Genomic DNA, 21,330 nt, shown 5'->3' with positions numbered 1-21,330 from the left:
CAACTAGCTCAGAGCCTGGAGCCTATCTTCAGATTCTGTGTCTCCCTCTCTCTCTCTGACCCTCCCCTGCTCATGTTCCTATCTCTCTCTCAAAAATAAATAAAACATTAAAAAAAAGAAAGTTAAAAATAAATAAAATAATTCATGACAAAATTAGCTCATTTCCTTTTTATAGTCTTCAGTCCTCAGTGTGGAATTTAATGCAATATTAGGTTATACATGTAGAAATATGTGGAACTCAAATCAGGGGAGAGCATATTTATGTGAATCTCTAACTGCATGTTAGAAGTGTATAAAATAATCTATGCCCAATGGAGAGGGTCTCTATGGGAATGTGTCGAGAGTCTGTACTTGGATGTCTTTATTAACAAGTTCAGTGAAGAAGTAGGAGTAAGTCATGCTTATCAGTTCTGTGTCATTCACCAAACCGGGCAATTGGCAGAGTCCTCACTGTGTGACTTGTGCAGGGCTTGAGGCTCAGAGGTGAATTTGAATTCCAGCTCCGTTTCTGCCTCCAGTTGTCTAGTCCTTGACCTCCAGTTTCCTCCTTTGGAAAGTAACCACCTAGTAAGGTTGTAAAGATCACATGAGTTAATATACATAAGTGCTGAACTTGATGCCTGGAATAAGTAAAGGTCTTTTTCCCTTCTCTTTCTCCTCCCCTCTTGCTTGGAATATAGGTTTCTAGAATAAACTTAACTGAGTCAGCCAGTGATTTGGTTTATACAGAAGTAGAGTCTTTCTTCTTTTTAAGATTTTTTAGTGTTTATTTATTTTTGAGAGAAAGAAGGGAGAGAGAGAGAGAGAGAGAGACAGAGAGAGACAGAGACAGAGAGAGAGCGGGGGGGAGGGACAGAGAGAGAAGAAGACACAGAATCCAAAGCAGGCTCTAGGCTCTGAGCTGTCAGCACAGAGCCTGACAAGGGGCTCGAACTCACCAGTGGTAGATCATGACTTGAGCCAAAGTTGAACACTAAAGTGACTAAGCCCCCAGCCATCCCTACAGAAGTAGAGCCTTAAATAATAATCAATGTCAGTGCATGAATATCTGCATCCCTTACATGCCTGGTCAGAGCGGACTTTATTGTTTGTGAAGGCTCAATTCAAATATCACCACTAGTAGTTTCTGGCTTATTTTTCAGTGTTTTTACTTAGTAGAAATTCACATAAAATATTTGTTATGGGCTATTTCCCCTTCTTTCTACACAAAAGTTAACATAACTTTCTTTCACAGTGCCATATACACTGTTAAGCACTTTGCTTTTCTCACCTAACAGTATATCCTGGCGATTGAAGCACTGACAGTGTGAGTTTACTTTCTCTGTAATGACCCCAGTCACTCAGTCTAGGTTTTGCAGGGTCAATAAGAGTTTGCCACGCAGACGGTAGAGGGAGTGGCTTTCCAATATGAGGAAACTGAATGTATCATGACTCAGTTATTCAATTTGTTCGACAAATGTTAATTGCTAGTTTATATGTGCCAGACCATAGGCTGAACATTTTTTTGTTATGTCCTGTAATTCTCATCATGACTTTATGAGGTAAATAATATCATTTTGCTCATTTTATGGATGAGGAAGTTGAGGTTAGAACAACGAAATACATCATCCGAGGTCATAAAGTTACTTAGTAGGAAAAGTCAGCTTCAGAGCCAACGTGTTTTATTCCAGAGTCATGTTCTTAATCACACATTTGACTTCCGAATACAGGGCAGGAAATGATCATCAGAGAGGGTTCTAGATGTGGGGACGTCACTGTCAGTTTCCCTGGTGGTGTAGGTGTGTGACGTGTGGAGGAACTGAAGCCCTCCCTCTGTTGAAGGAACTATGAGTAATACTAGTACTTGTACTGTAAGAGCAAAGTAGGAAAGGTGGCAGAAGATGGACAGAAGTTCTTGTCATGGCAAGGGATGGAGAGTCCAGCACTGTAAGGCTGAAATCTTATTTCTTGTGCATGGGCCAGATCACAGTGTGAGCTTCCTCAGCCCTCAGTGGGAACCTCCTGGAGAAACCTGTTTTGTCAGGTCCCAGGGCTGGAACTGAGAAAGAACACAAAGTGGAGCAAGGCCGCAGGCTGCATAGGGTAATTTATCACAGGAAAACAATTCCAGTTTGGGGGTGACTGGCATTCCTGATACTCATCTGGATCTGGCTTCTGCTGGGTTAGGGCAGCATACTCCATGTGGGTCTATCCTTTCAGCTGAATACCAGCTGTGATGGTAATGTAATCACCAAGCACCTTCATTTTTATCCCTCACTGTCTCTTTAAATTGATTCAGTGGGGAAAGCTTTTCCCTTTAGAGTGATTGGTAACCTCCATGAAATTCTGTGGTCACACTGATCTCTATTTTAAGTCACCAAACATTGTCACATTGGAACCATTAAGATGTCCCACATCAAATCCTCTGTGAGGTGAGGGGGAGTAAGGTTGGCCTCTGTGATTTTTGGTCAAGTGGTGATTTCCCCTTCTCGTCCTTCTTTGGTTAACTTCAGATTCTGAATCCCTCCTAAACTGGGGATGAGGGAAAGTGGAGAGAAAAAGGCAGCGAGGAAGTCCTCACTCACCTGATACTCTCCTGATGATCATGCGTCCCCTCTCCCTGAACTTGGCAGGTTGGTGAAACCGTCTCATTCTATCATCAACACGTTTGTGCACTTGTAGGAGACCTTCCTCCTCCCCTTACCTCCAAATCAGTGAGGGTCTCTCACGTGCACATCTGCTTGAGAAGGGCAACTGCAGTTTGGCTGAGCCTGATTCCTTCCTCGTCTGTAGTTCCTATGTATGCAGCATAAGCTCCAGCTCCTGCCAGCATCGCAGCTTCTGGACACTGCTGCAGAGATGTAGGATAGCCCTTTGCTGGCTCAGCTCTGTGCACGCTTCCCCTGCATGGCTTCCCTCAATCCTCACACATTCCTGGTCAGGCCCCATCTCAGCACAGCAGGCTCCTTCGCATGCCTGTGGATGACCAGCCGATCTTTGTCCTTTAGGATTTTGGATGGGGGTCAGACAGCACCTAAACTGCCGAGGACAAACATGTAGTCCTAGTGAAGTTGCTTTTCCTCAGTGTGAATTAGAGGCCAGCATCTCCTACTGCTCTCTCCAGAAAATTCCTCCTTGAGTCATTACCTTGAAGCTGTCTGGCTAGATTTGAAGCTAGGGCTATCTGCTGCTCTCCCGGACCAGAGATGGGGTGGGTGTGACTCAACAAAGACTCCTTCAAAGACATCTTCTCCTCTCCAAATATTCTCTTCTAATCTCCAGCTCTTGAGTCTTTTATACTTCCATGTGGTTGAGGCATCTAAGAGTCCTCTCGAGTAGATCTTAGACTCTCACTTTGAAATACTTTTACTTCTTGGTCTATCTCCCTGTTTTGAAATATGCCTGGGTTGAAATTCTATTTTAATATCAGATACATCATAGATATTATTACCAAAACAACATCTTTTCCCTCTGCTTCAATCAGTGTTCTTTTTAGAGAGCAAATATGACTCTCCTGCTTAGAACCCCTCTGTGAGGACCTCTGCAATGAGGCAGATGGACAGCGCACAAGCAGACAAGCAAGTCGTTACAAAATCGGATGCATAGACTGCTCAGGCAGAGAATAAAGGAGGAAGAGGTGAGTGGGGAGGAGTCAGGCCCTCTGCCTCCCATCCTTAGAGCAACAACAAGTAACCAACAGGGTTAAAAGCATAAAGTCTGACCCCACAGTGCCTGAGTTCAAATCTCAGCTCTGCCACTTACTAGCTATTTGGTCTTGTGAAGTTACTTATTCTTTTGGTGGGGCCCTGGTTTCCTCATTTGTAATGGGTATGATAATAGTTCCTGCATATACTTGTATTAAAGGAGCTACTGTTTTTGAAGGGATTGGAAAAATGCCTGGCATACAATAAGTGCTAACTAAATATAAAATGTGCCCCCCAAACCCCGCCTTTGTCTACAAGTCTTAGATCTTTGCCCTGACTGATTCAGAATTACCTTTCATTATTCAGCTTAGCTATCCATGGCCTCTTTTGAGAAGCTTTAAATCATCCTCAACCTTCATTCATGCATTCCTTTTATGTGCTATCGAAATGTATATATACATATCAATATCACCACAATTACCCCACTGTATTGTAATTGACCTTTTCTCTCCCTAAACTAGAAACACTTTGTTGAAAGCAGGTGCCATATCTTAATCATAGTTGTACAACCAGACTATTGGATACCCATTACATACGTGATGAATGGATAAATAAATAAATGGGCCATGGAGAAATTCTGATAAGGAAAATGTTACATACTTACAATTTGATATTTTTCTTTCTATGAAGGTAAGAAGAGTCTTCTCCAGTTGGTTAGGTATTTCACAGATCCTACTTGACATCATTGTCTCCCAAGTCATTTGTAAAAGAGGGAAGAGGAGGTGCATCTAAAATTTCGATTTACAGGTTGAGTTTGATTAATTATTCCACTTAAGTATTTCTTTCCCACTTTCATCCAATATATTGAAAATAGGATTCAATTCAACAAACATTTATTGAATGTCTTTCTGGGCAAATCAGCATGAAATATAGAAACGCAAATAAAATATGGCCCCTGACATCTAAGAGTTTATAGTCTGGCAGAGAAGACGGACACACAGAGACTCAATGCAAGGTGGGATATAACAAAAGTGAAAGACTGGGGGTTCTCAAGAAGATAGGTTTCATTTATTACTATTTCTTTTTTAAAATGTGGTTTTTAAACGTGAAGTCTCATTCCCAATTACTTTGTCGCTTTTTGATTTGTTAGTAACATTTTTCACCTCTCAAAGTTACTGTACTAACTGAGCCTGAGGAACAATTTGTTAATGATATAATTCACACAGAAACCAAAAGACTATTTTACAACAGCCCTTGGTTTTCCTTTTTCTAAATGCAGTTTTCTCATCTTTTGAATGGACCTAGACTAATTTGTATAGCATTTGGGGTCCCAGTACAGGATATCAATGGTGTCAGTGTAGAATTTTAGAATTTAGAGCTCGAAAGAATTTCAGAGGTCATCCAGTATAAAGTCTCCTTCCCTCTCTTCTTTCCTTCCTTCCTTCCTTCCTCTTTTTCTTTCTTTCTTTCTTTCTTTCTTTCTTTCTTTCTTTCTTTCTTTCTTTCTTTCTTTCTTTCTTTCTCTTTCTTCCTTTCTTCCTTTCTTTCGTTCTTTCATTTTATTATTATTATTATTATTATTATGTATACATTTTTCCCACAAAACTCTGAAATTGGCCTAACATGATTAACAAAGCTAGTCACTAGAACAGGCAGAAGAAACTCTGACATCCTGATGCCCAGTACAATTATTTTTTCCATGAATACCATGCTGCTTTTAGAATAATTTTAGACTATAGGAAATGCAGTCCTGGGGAAGATATTTATAACAAGTCTCTGGCTCATTTAGCATGCTGTTGTTTGGGATAGCCAGCTGCATACTTTGTTCTTGTCGGTAATAAATTATTTCCTGGCAATTTGGTTGACAAACGGGATCCCAGCCCTAGTGATTTGCACACATCTTTTAAAAAATGATCAGGTTAACTGTTCTAAATAGACTTTTTGTCCTTCACTTATCTTCTAGCATGAAGAGAAGGAAAATTCAAGATCTTCAATAAGAGTATAAATCATACGCACAGACAGAACTCTGTTTATATAACATTTAGGGTGAAGGTACCCTTTTATGAGCTTTTGTAATCCAATGGAGATTCTCTGAAAGCCACAGAATCTCTCCTCTGCCCCGAAACTAGCTAAGTTTGCTTTTCTAACTTCCCAGTGGGCTAAGATACAAAGTATGTGGACATTTCAAATGTTTGAAAAGCCAAACAGAATCAGGAGGTGGGGGTGGGGAGGGGAATGTAGGGGTGGCCAATAAGGATTCTTTTACAACTCATATTTCTCTATTGAAAACTGAGATTTCTAGTCACATCAGGGCAGAATAATTGATAGCAGCTGCAGATGGGGAGGTTTGAGCATGCATCTCCCCAGGCAATATTTTCTTTGGTATTCTCTATGGTATGCTGTAAAGTATAGCAGTTCAATATTGAACCATAGTTTCTCTAGTTCACTTAGTAGACTAAAACTATTCATTCGTTTTTCTTCACAAAACTTATCTTATTCTGTATTCTTCCTTAGCCCAACTCTTGTGGCCATGACAGTTGTCTGTCATCAATGTTAGTGATTGTCGGGAATACCTCTGACAATATGCAGTGAGAAGCAGAAAGTAAATGAACACAGAATGAAGACAGACTGGCACAGTCTTGGTGGCAAACTGACCTCTTGAAGTTAAGAAACCCATTGGCCTGATTAGTGGATAGAAATCAGACTTAAATGAATGCCTTCTCCTTCAGCCGCCATTGTTAATAATAGCAAGATAATGGAGAGTAGGTTGATCTTTGAGATGTTTGAAGATAGTAAGCAATAAGACAAATTGAAATTTAAGATATAATAATGACTTAAAATGGTGAAAAAACAGTCCAGCATATTTATAAACTGATGAGTTGAAAGGAGGAAGAGGGGAATGTTTCCAGTGTGGACCCTCTTAAAAGGGTAGGTCTCTGATTTCTTTAATAAAATGTTTCTTTAATACCTTCACATCTCTTTCCTTTACTGAGGAGTTCTCATTTTAAATGCTCTTATTATGATAAATAGAATGGAAAGGGTATGAAAAAGCTATTAAAATAATTACAGAAGTTCAGGTCATAAATTATCTGTTGATTCAGGCTGTCAGCAGGTAAGTCAATTGCTTCAATGTTAAGACTAATTGGCTGGACTAGAGAATTGGCTATAAATGACTACAGACATCTGGATCAGATGTAAGCCATCAGCTTGGCCAGTGGGATCCAATTGGCAAGGGGCAGAGAAGGAAAAGTTTGGACAGGATGATAGTTTTTAAGTTAGGTGTTTCCCTCATTTGAGCAATAGACATTAAGTATTATTGAGTTACTGAAATGTTGTGGTATCAGTTTGCCCCTCTGCTGCAAAGCATGATGGGAGAAAATACAAGCACTATAAGAATATGGGATCACATGACTAGGTGCCAAGGTCTCTCATCTGAGAAAACATGGCCAAATCAAAAAGGTAGCTAGTGAATGTTTACCATGAACTGAGTTCATCAGCTAAGTAAACTATTTTCTGATTGATGTGCTCAAGAAAATGCCCATTTAACTAGTTTTGCATGCTCTCTGAAATACCTAACTTAAAAACTATCATCCTGTCCAAACTTTTCCTTCTCTGCCCCTTGCAATAACATAAGACCAAGAATGTTTATACTTCCATTTTGGCATGCACGTATTTATCTATCAGTGGATTGTGTGAAAAGAACCAGCAGGTTTTTAACATAAAGAATCTTCTGAGACTAGAAAAATGCAGGGTATAGCCAAACCTGGAAAGGAAGTCAGCGGCAAGGCACCCCTCTCTGACTTAACTCTCATATCTTTTTGACTCACTTAGCTATTGTCCTCTTTCTGTAAACATTGTTAATTGGTTAAAAAGCTATGACACCAGGACAGTCAACAACATTCTTCCTTAGTTATTCCTTTGGTCTCATGACCAGTGAAACATTTTCAATGTGACAACAGGATTATTCTCTTCTGGATAAAACCTCTAGTCCTTTACTTGAACTTCCTATAACTTTTTTTAAATTTGTTTTTTAATGTTTTTATTTATTTTTGAGAGAGAGAGAGAGAGAGAGAGTGAGCGTGAGCAGGTAAGGGTCAGAGAGAGAGGGAGATACAGAATCTGAAACAGGCTCCAGGTTCTGAGCTGGCTGTCAGCACAGAGCCTGATGTGGGGCTCGAACCCACAAACCATGAGATCATGACCTGAGCTGAAGTCAGACACTTAACCGACTGAGCCACCAAGGCACCTCCCTATAACTTTTTATTTCAGTGGGGTAATCACTGAATTTTAAAATGATATCAAGCCTAACATCTTCTATAGTTGTGTGGAAAGGGGGTGTTCTGCAAAAATAAATTTCCTCAATATCTAAAAGTTACACTTTTCAACTTTAAAACTTAAAAAGAATCTGATTGTTTTCCTTTGGAAGCATTTATAATTATATTTGAAAGCTTTCTGCTTTCTTAAAAATATAACATTTTATGACTCAGGTATAATTATAAATATAAATGTACCAATGCACTTATGGCCCATTAAAAGTATGGAAAAGTTTTGCCTTTCAATAAATTTCTATATCATCTCAAATTACTATATTTTATTTGTCTGCTTTTAGTAGCCTTTCTGTTAGCTATTTATTCTTGTCATTATTGGGGTGGTTTTTTGTTTCTATCCCTTTTCCATTTACAGCTACTAATCTGCCATGGGTCTAGGAAGTACGTAGCTAACATTCATAAAATTGAAAACAGGAGAGTAATGCCTTATGATGTGAATGGACTTTACCACCTGGATGTCAGGAAAACTATTTTGGTTCCCCAGAGGCCTCATTTGCCTATGTAACTGAGGGACAAAAATTATTTGTTTTCAGATGACATTAGCTTCCTTTTGGGGGGAAATTCTTTCATACCTGCATAACTCTACCGCTAATGTTCCAAGTGCTTCGATACTCTGGTGAGTGTAGAATGAATATGCTTATGATACTAAGGGCTCTTAAAGGCACAGAAAATGTACATCCTGGCATATATTCACAGGTGGATGTAGTGGGAGGAAAATGTGTCCGAAAATAAATGCTAAAAAGGTTGGCACATAAATATTGTGGTGTATATATTTTGTTTTAATACGAACTTAGCTATTTTTAGTTAGAATACGTCCAATTACGGTCATCTGCTTATTTGTTTCTGCTTACACATTCTAAAAGAGAGCATTAAGCCAAAATTCATTGGCAGAGAAAATAATGAATTAAATGAAAAGTAGAGATGGACAACTTATTGCCATATAGAAGGATGTAAAAATCTCAAAATATTTATATATGGGAGGATTCCATGAAATCTCTCACTGAGTTATTAAAAAAGTGTTTACTCACTTGATTTAACATTTTCCCCTTTGCAGAGCAAATGAAACATTTAATGTGTGGTTTTGACTTATTCACACTTAATAGAACAGTCTTTTCATTATAAGAGAACACTTCATCCAAAAATCCTAGGATGCTCTGTCTGATGTCTAAGGCATATTTCAGACTTTTAACACGTATTTATATTCTTTTATTTCTGATCCAGGAAGCTTCTTTTAAGTAGGTAACAAGTAAACTTGAACTTTAATTGCATTTTGAAATTAAGAGCATGTTCAAATGGTTGTTACTGAAGCTGAAAAACAATGTATCAAGTACATTGTTTCCCTTTTCAAATAGAAATTTTGCAAAATCATTACTTAGAAAATTGCCCTAGAAAAATATATGTGAATTTGTATTCCTTTAGAAAATTATTTCGTCAAATTGATTCCTCCTAAAGTTTATTTTATTTTTGAGGGAAAGAGAGACAGGCGTTCGTGGAGGAGGGGCAGAGAGAGGAGAGAGCAGAATTCGAAGCAGGCTCCAGGTTCTGAGCTGTCAGCACAAAGCCCAATGCAGGGCTTGAACTCACTGAGCTGTGAGAGATCATCACCTGAGCCTGAGTTGGACACTTACCTGACTGAGCCACCCAGGCACCTGAAACTGATTCTTCTTTAATATTTTCTACATTTTTTTTTCTGTTGCTAAATTGTATCAGTGCTGTTGACGTTGTATGGTTCCCTCTGGCTCTTTGGGACGTGTGTACGTGTGTGCGTGTGTGTTGTGGGTGGGATGGCTGGAATATGGAGCGTGGGTCTTGAAGGAGAAAACTGAGGTTTGGAAGTGTGTTAGTAGTCATGTGTTCAGGTCGCTGATGTCAACCTTGGGAGGTGATTGCCTTCAGTTTGACTGACAACAGTTATTTTCCTTCCCTTCCCTCCCTTGCCCTCCCTTCCCCTCCCCTCTCCTCCTCTTCCCTTCCTTTTCCTTCCTTTATTTCTTTTCTTTTTTTCTAAAAAAAAAAAATTCCCTAAGAAGTCAAGAGGTCACAGGATCAAATTAAATACATTTGGTGGGAATTGCATTCAGGTTGCAATGAGCTGTGAGAAGAGTGGATTTAGCCAGTTCTGGGGTTAGGTCCCAATCCTGCTTTGTCACCACACACAGTAGTTTCTTTACCTCTTTCCTGTGGCTAAAGATGAACAATAGTAATACAGAAACCTTTTGTTCTGCATTCTGCCATCTTTCTGTGTATTATGTAACGGTTTGGCTAATTTGGCAGAAAGTTACTGAGCTTGACTCCCAGGAGAAAAGCCAATTATGTGTATCTTATTATAATGTTCAGCAAGATCAACTGCACTTTAAATATTACAGAAGTGCTCCTTTAAGGCACTTTTTCTGACCTTTAATGCAATTCATTTTACAGAACATGAAAAACAAATCATCAGAACAAACTTCCTGAATGGTATTTGTGGGCTAATTCTCAATCTACTTATAAATATTACTAGGAGTATTGGCTAAATGCTACCACATGTTAGGGCAGAATGTTTAGAATCACAATACCATACACATTACAAACTAAATGGAGTTAGCTATATCTATCATCCTTAGTTATTTCAACTTAATATTTGTTGTGTGTTATGAAGGCGATTCCCCTCTAAAGGAACATGTGCTGTGTGTAAATTATTAACTCATTAATTTCTGAGGTCTTTATGCCCCAAGGACACATCAGTTTATTTTTCTCTAGCTTGCTGGTCTCATAAATGTAAAAACTGAAAGACTTATGGCAGGAAATCAGTGCTGGAGCCAAAAATAGAATTCAGGTCTTTTAGTATTTAGTGTAGAATTGAAGAGCTTTTGCATAGAAATAAATTATTGCTATTTGTGGGCATGACATCAATTAAGATTAGGAAAATTGTTTTTGACCTACCATTATTTTTAATTATTTTAAATTGCTTTAAAGCATAAATATGACATTTTGGTTTGGGGGAAACATATTGCCCTTAAAGCAGTATCATTCAATTAGAATTCATTCAGTGAACTTACTAGGGGCAAGATAGAGTTTGATGGAGTGAACATGACCAAGTTTGCCCTTCCAGACACATGCGTACCACAAGTCCAGTGGGAACCCACTGTGCGATGCTTGGTGAAAGAGGGGTCAGGGAGTTACTAGAATCAAGAGGAACAAGCCCTGAAAGGAAAAAAGAAAGCTTATGATGGCTTTTGGATGATATCTTTAAGAATTCTCTGGAGGCCTCTCAAGCTCTTTGACTTTTTCTGAAAATAGACTTCCTAGCATATATGCTATAATGATATGCTTAATAACAGCCTGTTTTAGGATCCTCTGTGAAGAATGCTTTACAAATACACTTTGAGGATATGACTATAATAATAACAAAACAGAAGGTAGCTGAATATAACAGTAATTTGACAAATACTAATGAAGAGTTTACCAAAGCAGTATTGATTTAAAGGGTGCCAATAAATCTAAAGATATAATAAGAGAAAGAAAACTCAAGTGGGTGTCGTTTGTGTCTACAGTAGAATACTTTGGGCAATATTTTATATTTAAGCATTTTCTAAAGACTGACTAATTCTTTAATGTCATTCTAAGCATTACTGTTATTTAATTGCTGTGAGAATCAGTGCCATTGTATTCCTACTATATAAATATTGTACCAGTCACATGAATTCACAAATTAAGGGAACAAGGCCAATGACCAATAGGTAGGGCATAAAGAGAACTGAGAGGTTTTACACTGGGGAGATCAAGGTAGGGAAAAAAAGAGGAAACTATATTTTTCCTAAAGATGTTTTTCCTTTACATACGTAGATTTGGCATCTCAGCTGTGAAAATTAATGGACATTCATAATTATAAGAAAATGTAATCCATAAGTGGTCATATCCATAGTAGAATGCAACTATTGATTGTTTTCCAGAGAAGCTAGATTTAGCTAGTTAAAGGCTATGTGGGTTGGGTGCAGAGATAGGGGTAGATGAGTAGTGAGGGCTCTATGGAGGGATTAATGAGTGATGCTCTTGGTTCCAGTGGTCCTTCATACTGGCTATTCATGAGAATCATCTGAGAAGCTTTAACAAATTTTACAACAGGCATGTCTGCCATACCCTTCTCCCTATCCCGCCCCTCCAACAGCCTCAGTGGACCATATTCTGATTCAGTTGAGATTGGAAGACAAACAAAATACCATCTTTGTGCAAGACTGAAAGAGCAACCTTTGGTCTGGTGACTAGCAGTGGAGATTACCTAGAAATAGTGATGAAAGGAAGAACCATGGTGAAAATTATAATAAAGATGGGACCAAGATAGAAAAGATAATAGATTGGCAGAAAGAACGAAAAAGAAGTATGCCATTCATGAACAAATATGGCCAAGGAATTTAATTAAGATGAATAGAATGTGAGGCATCTGCGTGGCTCAGTTAAGCATCAGACTCTTGATATCTGCTCAGGTCACGATCTCAGGATTGTGAGATTGAGCCCTGCCTCTGGCTCCAAGCTGGGTGTGGAGCCTGCTTGAGATTCTCTCTCTCCCTTTCCCTCTGCCCCTCCCTGCTCGCTCTCTCTCTCTCTCAAAGAAAAAAAAAAGATGAATGGAATGTAAATGAATATTTGTAAGAGACATATTCTTTTCTACGTATGGATGTAAAATAGATCATCGGTATTTCTAGGTTAATCTCCCCAAAGCCAGCTTTTTCACACTAAATTTCCAGCAACTGCTAACAACTTCCACTACCCATTCAGTTAGAAGGCTCTGAAATTGGTACCAGACAGAGAAAGCCCTCAGGCATTCTCAGCGGGCCACAGTATTCTGGATCAATTAAGCAAGGAAGGAACAAAAGCACTAAATTGGTAAACCATTGGTAAGACTGAGCATATCTACGAGGTTTCTGCCCTGAAACAAAAATAGCTCAAGAGTTATGCAATTTGTGTGAGGTTTCTGAGGAATCTTTATTTTGCAAGATTTGTAACACTATGTTATTTTGGCTGAGGCTACCATAAAAACAAAGTCATTTCGAACAGTTCGTGAAAATCTTTGTACTTTTTTCTGTGTTCCAAGCATAGGGCACTACCCACCATTCTACACATATCTGAGGCCAAACTACCTTTGCTCTTGTTGTTTCTCTTTCTGGATTGTCTTTGCCCCTTAGATATCATCTTTAAAATCTTACTCCAAAAGGCACATTCTCTGTAAAACTTTCTGTAGTTGATGAAAACAGTATTCAGGTATGCTCTCATCCAGAACACACACATCTTTAATACCACTTTTGTATTGTTCTATTTACTTATCTGTCCCTCTTTCTGGATGGGCTGAGAGTAATTCAGGGAGGATTTATAGCCAGTGTCTTGCAGAGTGTCTGTTTTTAATTGCATTGGAAAGCTAACCCTTCTGTTGGGTAACTAGAACCCCTAATGAGAGCTCAACAAATACTTGTTGCATTAAATCGACACCCTTCGCCTACTTGGAAATGTTCCCTTTGGCCAGTCTTGTTGAAACAACTTTAGTTATGTCAGTAGAGCCTGTCCTGTGGTGTGTTTTTGTGTGAGTGTATTCATCAGCCTCCAGGGGTGTATGAATCAACTGAAAATATATGAAAAATTTTCTTGTGTGTACAGCACATGCATTTGAAGGAAGGAGAAAGAAGATCTATAACTTTTATTAGATTCCTAAAGTGGTCTAAGGCCCCAAACAGATGATAAAACACTATCATAAACAATGAAAAACTAAAGGCTTTCTCACTGACTTCTGAAATAAGAAGACAATGACCATTGTTATGACTGCATCCTTATTGGAAAATAAAAGGCAAAATGTATATCCTGTGGCATTATGATAGTTCACCTAAGAACAAAATCAGACTACGATGACAGAAACCAAATGAAACTTTACTAAAACTCATAGAGTTTAGGAAAGCGGCTAGAAATAAAACATGAATTCAAATATTAATAGGCTTTATGATATTAGGAAAATCACTTGGAAATATAATGAAAAAAAATTCCCAGTTCATCAACAATAAAATATATATAATACATAGAAATATAGTAAGAAATTTGCAAGGTATCTATCAGGAAAATAATAGAGCTTTGCTGAGGGACCTAAAGAAGACTTAATAAAGCTGTCCCATGTTCCTTCGTAAGAAGACACAATATTGTAAAGAATCCAAGTAAATATGTATAAATAATCTCTGCATAACTAAAAATGCAAACTTACACAATAATGAAATACATTTTATCTTTCAAATTAGCAAAACTTAAAAATAGGTGGAGTGCATATTTTCTCATACATTGTAGGTTGGAATGTAAATTACGACAACATTTTTGGAGGTAACTTGGAAATAGGTAGCAATATTTTAACTTTAACTCCTTAGTTCCGTTTTTAGAAATCTATCCTCCAGAAATATCCAACCAAGTGACTGTAATATTGGTATATCAGAAACACTGTAACCATTTGTCAATAAGAATTGGTTAAAAAATTACTTTCCATCAATGTATTGGATTTCAGCGAAATACTGGACAGACATCAAAAGAATGTGGCAGTTCTATACATCAAACAAAAACACTGTCCTTGATATACTGACAAGTGTACAAAGCAAGTTGAAACACACTGTTTGACATGGCTCTATTTTTGTTTTTCAATAAAAAAGTGTGTGTGTGTGTGTGTGTGTGTGTGTGTAAAAATGCATGGAAAGTGTCCAGTAGGGAATAGACCAAAAGGTGCCCATGTCTGCAAGTAAAATTTCAGGGATTTTTGTCTTTGTACCCTGCCCATTGCCACAACTCTTGAAGATTTTTACAATGATAATTCATTATTTTTTAAATCAGAAACAAACATGACTATATATGTGCGTGTGAATATATGTATAATAATTCTTTAAGCTTTCGTCTTATGATTGTTGTGGCTTCATCTTTATTTTCCCCATGCTTAAAATTGAGGACACAGCCCCTTTTGGGGGAATTGCCTATAGATAGTCCCTTGCGAGGACACAGAGAACATTCATTATTTCAGAGTTGAGCAAAATTAATGATAGAAAGGCTGGTAATAATGACAAGAGAGGGCCCGAATTTTTTGGGTCAACTTTTACGGTATTCCCTTTCCCTCCCTTTTGTCTTCTGCCCTGAGTGGGAGTCTTAGAATACATGTCATTAAAGTTCAATGAATTTGAAGCGCGTATATGAAAAAGGGAGAAAAGAGTCACAAAGATAGTTCTGCTTCACCAAAAGAGAGACACATTCCCAGAGTATCACTGCTTGCGAAAGCTTCTTTTAGACTGAAATTTGAAATTTCAGATTGAGAGCTTTTCTTGATAAGGGGAGAAAACCTTCCAAATTGAGCCCAAAATTAAATTGGAACCATCAGCAGTATTTAGAGAGCCTTCGTTGTTGGTTTTCAAAGTAGGTACTAACTCCCCAGGCTACTAGAGTTTTTATTAAAAATCTTTTTCAGAACTATCTTTTCAATGCATAACCTATTGGGCATAAAGAGAATGTTCTCATTGTTATCAAATACTGAAGCACCTTGAACAAACCCCATCGTTTCTTTAATTTTATTGCCATTTTGATTGCACGATTATTTATTTCAACATTAAAGAATATTTCTGCTTTTAAATTCTCAACCGATCAAGCTCACAATGAGTTATTTTAAAACACATTCCAAATATTTTATTTCGCCCAGCTTCATGTTGACAGGTACAATAGTCCCATCTTAGCTTCTGTTCACACAGGAACACATTTTGAAACCCAATTAATAAAAGGTAGAGCTCTGTGAGCCCTGCAGAGCCCAGCACCTGCTGAGCAAACTGTCAAATGTTTGCCACGGTACTTAGAGCTGTATTATGGCAAAATGAAAAAAAAAATAAGCATGGGAATGAAATTAAAAACTCACAATGAAATAGTTGATTAAGAAAATTAAGCCATTTAACACAGACCCATGCCTCTGCCTCCTGGAGGAAACCTTGGGAGGTAGCTGTGAAGCAGAGCCAGTTAAAATGTTTGTCCTCTATGGCAATGACTGCTTAATTTTATTCACAAAGGACTCCTTTGGCATTCATCTAAATTTTCAGACCCCCTTTCAAATTTATTCATAAGTTTCCTCTTTCCCAGTGACCCCAACATACTTGGTGCTGGGAAAGGGTCTGTCAACAAATGGCAGATCTGCACCTAAACCAGAATGAAGCCTTAGGGGTCCAGAGGCCCAATTTTAGGTATGGGCTGGGGCTGAGCTCTCTGTCTCTCTGGGCCAGACATTTTAATTGCTAGATTCTTTTTTTTTTTTTTTTTATCATGTAAGGGAGGAGGGGGAGGAAAGCGTGATAAGGGAAGGTTTGAAGGAATAGTGATGAATAGACCCGGCTCAACATTTTCCTCCTCTGCCTGGGCTTTGTGTTAAGGATTCTTAACGTTCTTCTGAGCAAAATCAATGTCGATTTCTGTCTTTTAAATGCTTCATGTCGTAAACTTGATCAAGTTAATCTTTTCAGGTTGATTTCCAGGAAGCTTGGAGCCTCTTTTGAGGTTGTTCAGCAAGTTACATCAGCAGAATGCCCCTAAGCCATGACAACATCCCATGTGGACTGGGATGAGTTTTACGAGGCATGTTTATAGTGTCTTTCAATATGAATGAACGTCACATCAACCGCTATGCAGTAAAAGCAATCTACTGATATCTATACAATGAGTTCCATGAATGTAATTTCTCCCTGTCTGGCTAAATTCGGGTATAGATTTGAGAGGATGTGCCCAAGTTGAAGGACTGCTCTATCGAGTAAGTTGGGCTAGTTGGTGTAGTGGTGGCAAATAACCAACAAGAAAGTCTTAGCCACCAAAAATGTTAATGTTTATTTCTTGTCCATGCTATATATTTATCACACTTTGACAAAAGAGTAATGCTCATTGGAGTCATCCAGGAACCCAAGTGATTATCGGCTCCATGCTTTCGTGATCACAGAGGCTGGGGAAAAACCACAGCAAACCACACACTGACTCTTAAAACTGCCCCCAAAGCCTTGTTACATCTGCTGACATTTTACCAGCTGAAGTAAGTTGGCTGTGGAGCCAGGCCAGTCTTCTATAGGATGGAGAAGTATAATCCTCCCACAGGGACGTGCATGGAATATTGTGAACAACAGCACAAGTCATGACAAGTGTGCATCCTTAACAGAAACGTCTAAGGAATGATTTTCTTAGCAGACATTTCCCAAGATCTTGGGTGACAAAAGCCTCCAAATTGTCTTATTTCCTACGGACTCCTTGAAATGCAGTATTCTCTCCTGGCAGTTAAAAATGAGAACTGTCTGCTTTCAAAAGCAGACTAGCTGGAGGTAGAATTGATATTCTACCCTGAAAACATAGCAGCCCCTCAAGACCCCACGCCAGAATAACCTCCATAACTAATATTTGTATTGTCTTGACAACACGTACCTTGCTTTTTCCCTCTTACAGTTACAACGTATAGGTAACTAGATGCACCTACAAGCACATGTAGATATAATGGTGGTGTCTTTTATGATTCACTGTGACCATTCTTGTGACTCCTCCCATTAAAAACATTCAGTGACTCCCAGTGGCATTCCTAACATATTTGACACCTTGACAGGGTCATTTCTGTAACACCCTTTCCACCATGTGACAAAATTATTTTCATGTAGTAAATAATAATCAACATAGTTTTTTTTTATCTTTTCCTACAACAAATAAAATGGGTGGTTTTAATTTTAAAGATTTCTCAGATTCATAGAATATTTTATGCGTGAGCTCAAATTTGCACTTTTCAGGCAAAAATATTACACCTGTGTTTTGCATTTAAATAAAAAAATAGAAAGCTCCAAGTGATCCCATACAATGACATAGTGAAGTTGCTTAAATTCTGATTTTTTTAACTTAACAATCCCAGCTGTGCCTGCCCAAGGCAAACTCAAAAATTCCCAATTTACTCTTGGATTCAGGCAGCTGAGCGTGTGTTGGGGGCTAACTGCATAACTGTGAGTTTGTGGAAATAACTTCCATGTAGAGGAACACAGTGCTTAGTAAAGGATAAATAATTAGAATGTGATAATTGAAACCTTACAGTGTATTTTTAAAACTCAACATTAATGGCAGCAATTGTTTAAGAGGAAAAGAGGAAAATTTTTATTTTTTTGAAAAGGAGGGATATTTGATCACTTCCTTTTTTGGAATTTTAGGCACAAGGTGATGATTAAAATCAGAATGACTGGGTTTTATTATTGTTTTTCAAAATAATCTATAAAAGGGGTCCCCACCACACACACCTATTGCCCTGAGCCCAGGACTATGCTTAACACCTCCATATTTAGTCAGCCACTGGTAACTCCCCATTGTTGACATAACTGGGTACAAAGTGATGACCTGTAACAAAGTTCTCCACCAATGGCCTCAATCTCTTTTTAGCCTACCCCTCCGTAGCTCTTCCCTTCTGAAAGGAAGGAGTCAGTATCATCTAGAATAGTGGAAATGTTAGAACTCCTGAGCTATTTCTCCCCCTGACAACTTAAGTATAAAGAGCACAGGCTTTAGAGCTAGAATTTTCTGGGCTTAAATTTTCTCTCTATAGTTTATAAGTTGTAGGATCTTGGGCAAGTTATGGAACCTAACAAGGCCTTCACCTCCTCACCTGGAAAAATAATGACAAAAGCCCTCTTTACACATAGTACTAGATGAGATGAGAACCTAAAATACATGTGAGATTGTCTGTCACAATAACTATCTTTTAATCTTTTATCGCCCTTGTTAAATTTCACGTATCTGATACAGAGCTTTGTTCAAAATAGGCTCTCATGGGAGCAACTGGCTGTCACGCTGGGTTGAGTATCTGACTCTCGATTTCAGCTCAGGTCCTGATCTCAGGATTCATAAGATCAAACCCTGTTTTGGGCTCCTCACTCACAGTACAGAGCCTATTTGGGATTCTCTCTCTCTCTCTCTCTCTCTTTCTCCCAATTTCTCTCTCTCTACCCCGTCCCTGCTTGCATGTGCATGCTGTCTCTCTCCTTCAAAATAAATAAATGTAAAGAAAAAATAGACCCTCCTAGAACTTGAGCAACTGAAATGAATTGATTAAATCTTTAAAAAAAATTTTCCCCTTTTATTTTTATTTTCTGAGGTTGCCACAATAAAATAATTGCTTAAGTAATTAAAAAAATTAAGAGTATTTCTTAGGTTGAATAGAAAACATAATTCCAAAATAAACTTCAACGAGCTGAAGGAGGAAGAGCAGGCAGGAAAATGGAGCCCTGGAGAAGCCTACCCACATAGCCCGGGCCGACCACCTCGGCCTGAGCAGGCACCTTACCTAACACTGAGCCTCGAAGCTCTACCTTCCTCTGGCTCCATCAGAAGGTATACTCTGGGTAAGGAAGAACAGGGGACGTTTCAAGAATACTCCCCAGGTTGGGGCCCTTGGGTGGCTCAGTGGGTGAAGTGTCCGACTTCAGCTCAGGTCATGATCTCGCGGTTCGTGGGTTCGAGCCCTGTGTCGGGCTCTGTGCTGACAGCCAACTCAGAGCCTGGATCCCGTTTCAGATTCTGTGTCTCCCTCTCTCTCTGACCCTCTTCTGCTTGCTCTCTCTCTCTCTCAGAAATAAATATAACATTAAAAAAATTAAAAAAAAAATACCCCCCAGGTTACTTGAATATAAAAGGCAATGATATTTAAATGGGATTCAATTTTATAGCCATGTACTTAGTCCCCAGGGGGGAGAAGAGACACCAACGCACTGGATGATACACCAGCTACAAAGGTACATGCTAGAGGCTCATGCTCCAGTCCTTTCTATAATTACCTCAGCTGTGAGCCTTGAGTATCATCATGAGAAGAAAATCTCGGCTATTTCTCAGTTGCCCTTAGTTCCTCTTCTTCAGCTGTCGAGACCTCTCTGGTTTGGAACAAGCACCGCGACACAATGGAGAGGCAGCGTATAACTGGGAACCGTAACCACCCGGGAATCTGGATGAGGTGTCTATTTCACCTTCAAAACCATCTTAGCATTTTGAGCTGCTCAGAGGTCAGGAATGCTGTTGTCATCAGGGTGAGGGCTGCGTCCTGAATAAATACCAAGTTAGGAGGAAGATGACTCAGCCCTCAGAGCTGCCTAAACCTCGTACTCCTCTGATATTTTAAGCAACAGAGAGTGGTAAGCAGCTGTTAGATATCTTTGCTTCTTTGTTCAGGCAAAGCTTACTTAGCCTGTACCATTTGGAAAGAATATATTCAGAATTTCCAGCCCATTTAAAGTTCTCTCTTCTTAAAATTGTTATTGCACACATAGCCTGGACCATACAACTTAGTTTTATGCAGTTTCATCTCATTTTCTTATTACTTCCTGATCCCAAGTAGGTACTAGGATTGTTGTAGGAAGAGATTCTACCTTGCATTCTTCTCACATTTTCTCTAAACTTAAAAATTTAGTGCTGGGTGCATAGAAGGTCATGTATACAACACTAAAATGAACAAGTTACTTCAACATTCATTCTTTCCTTTGAACTTTACCATGATCCCCTAAAGTAATTGTTATTATCTCTATATCATAGGCCAGAAAACTAAGGTTTGGAGAGATTAAGTACACTGCCAAAGATCATATAACTAGTAATTAGCAGCGCCTGAATGTACATATCTTTTTCTGAAAATGTATTTACATAATATCAATTCTGTAAATTTATTATAAATTTCATCTTAAATTTTATGTAATGAGACCTTAATTGAAAGAATGTTCAACATATATTTAACTTCCTCAAGGTAGTGGATGCTCTTCTCTTACCTTTTTCCTCTGGCTCTGGAATAAGAACACCTTTATTTATTTGTTGTTTGTTTATTATTGAGAGAGAGACAGAGCATAAGCAAAAGAGGGGCAGAGATGGGGAGACACAGAATCTAAAAGAGGCTTCAGGCTCTGAGCAGTCAGCACAAAGCTCAACGCCGGGCTTGAACTCACAAACCATGTGATCATGACCTGAGCCGAGGTCGGACACTTAACCGACTGAGTCACCCAGGCGCCCCTGAACACCTTTTGTAATTTGTAAATCTGTAGGTTTAGAACTTTATTATTTATACACAGAAAAGTATATGTGTGATATGTAAAAAGAAATGGCCCAGGTAAATTCCCAACTAATTAGAAAACAAATTCATTTGTATTTTTGGTTAATATGTTTGTAGTAGATGTTCAGAGAATTCACAATGTTTTGGGGCATTATTATTTTTCTTAAAGGTAAGGAAGATCAACAACTATCTGTGCTGCTGTAAACTGTATGTAAATAGTTGAAAGAGTTAGACTCATTTGATTCAGTCAAAAGGTATTTATGAGCATTCACATTTTCTGTCATGGCCAGAGAGTGGTTTTGAAAACAAAATTGGGAAAGGT

The 21,330-nt window shown here is 38.5% G+C and overlaps 1 long non-coding RNA gene across 1 annotated transcript; it reads right to left on the bottom strand.

Moving 5' to 3' along the window:
• Positions 1–337: 337 nt before the first annotated feature.
• LOC144241544 (uncharacterized) lies at positions 338–19,944 on the bottom strand. The gene is made up of 3 exons (XR_013338109.1): positions 19,756–19,944; positions 4,288–4,411; positions 338–564 (listed from the first exon to the last, which is right to left on the bottom strand). It is a non-coding gene; the product is annotated as an uncharacterized LOC144241544 (long non-coding RNA).
• Positions 19,945–21,330: the final 1,386 nt, after the last annotated feature.

The sequence above is a fragment of the Crocuta crocuta genome, unplaced genomic scaffold (assembly GCF_008692635.1).
Source record: "Crocuta crocuta isolate KB4526 unplaced genomic scaffold, BGI_CrCroc_1.0 scaffold25, whole genome shotgun sequence".
NCBI lineage: Eukaryota > Metazoa > Chordata > Mammalia > Carnivora > Hyaenidae > Crocuta > Crocuta crocuta.
The sequence above is the reverse complement of the archived record's forward strand: the minus strand, read 5'-3'. Positions and strand labels throughout refer to the sequence as shown.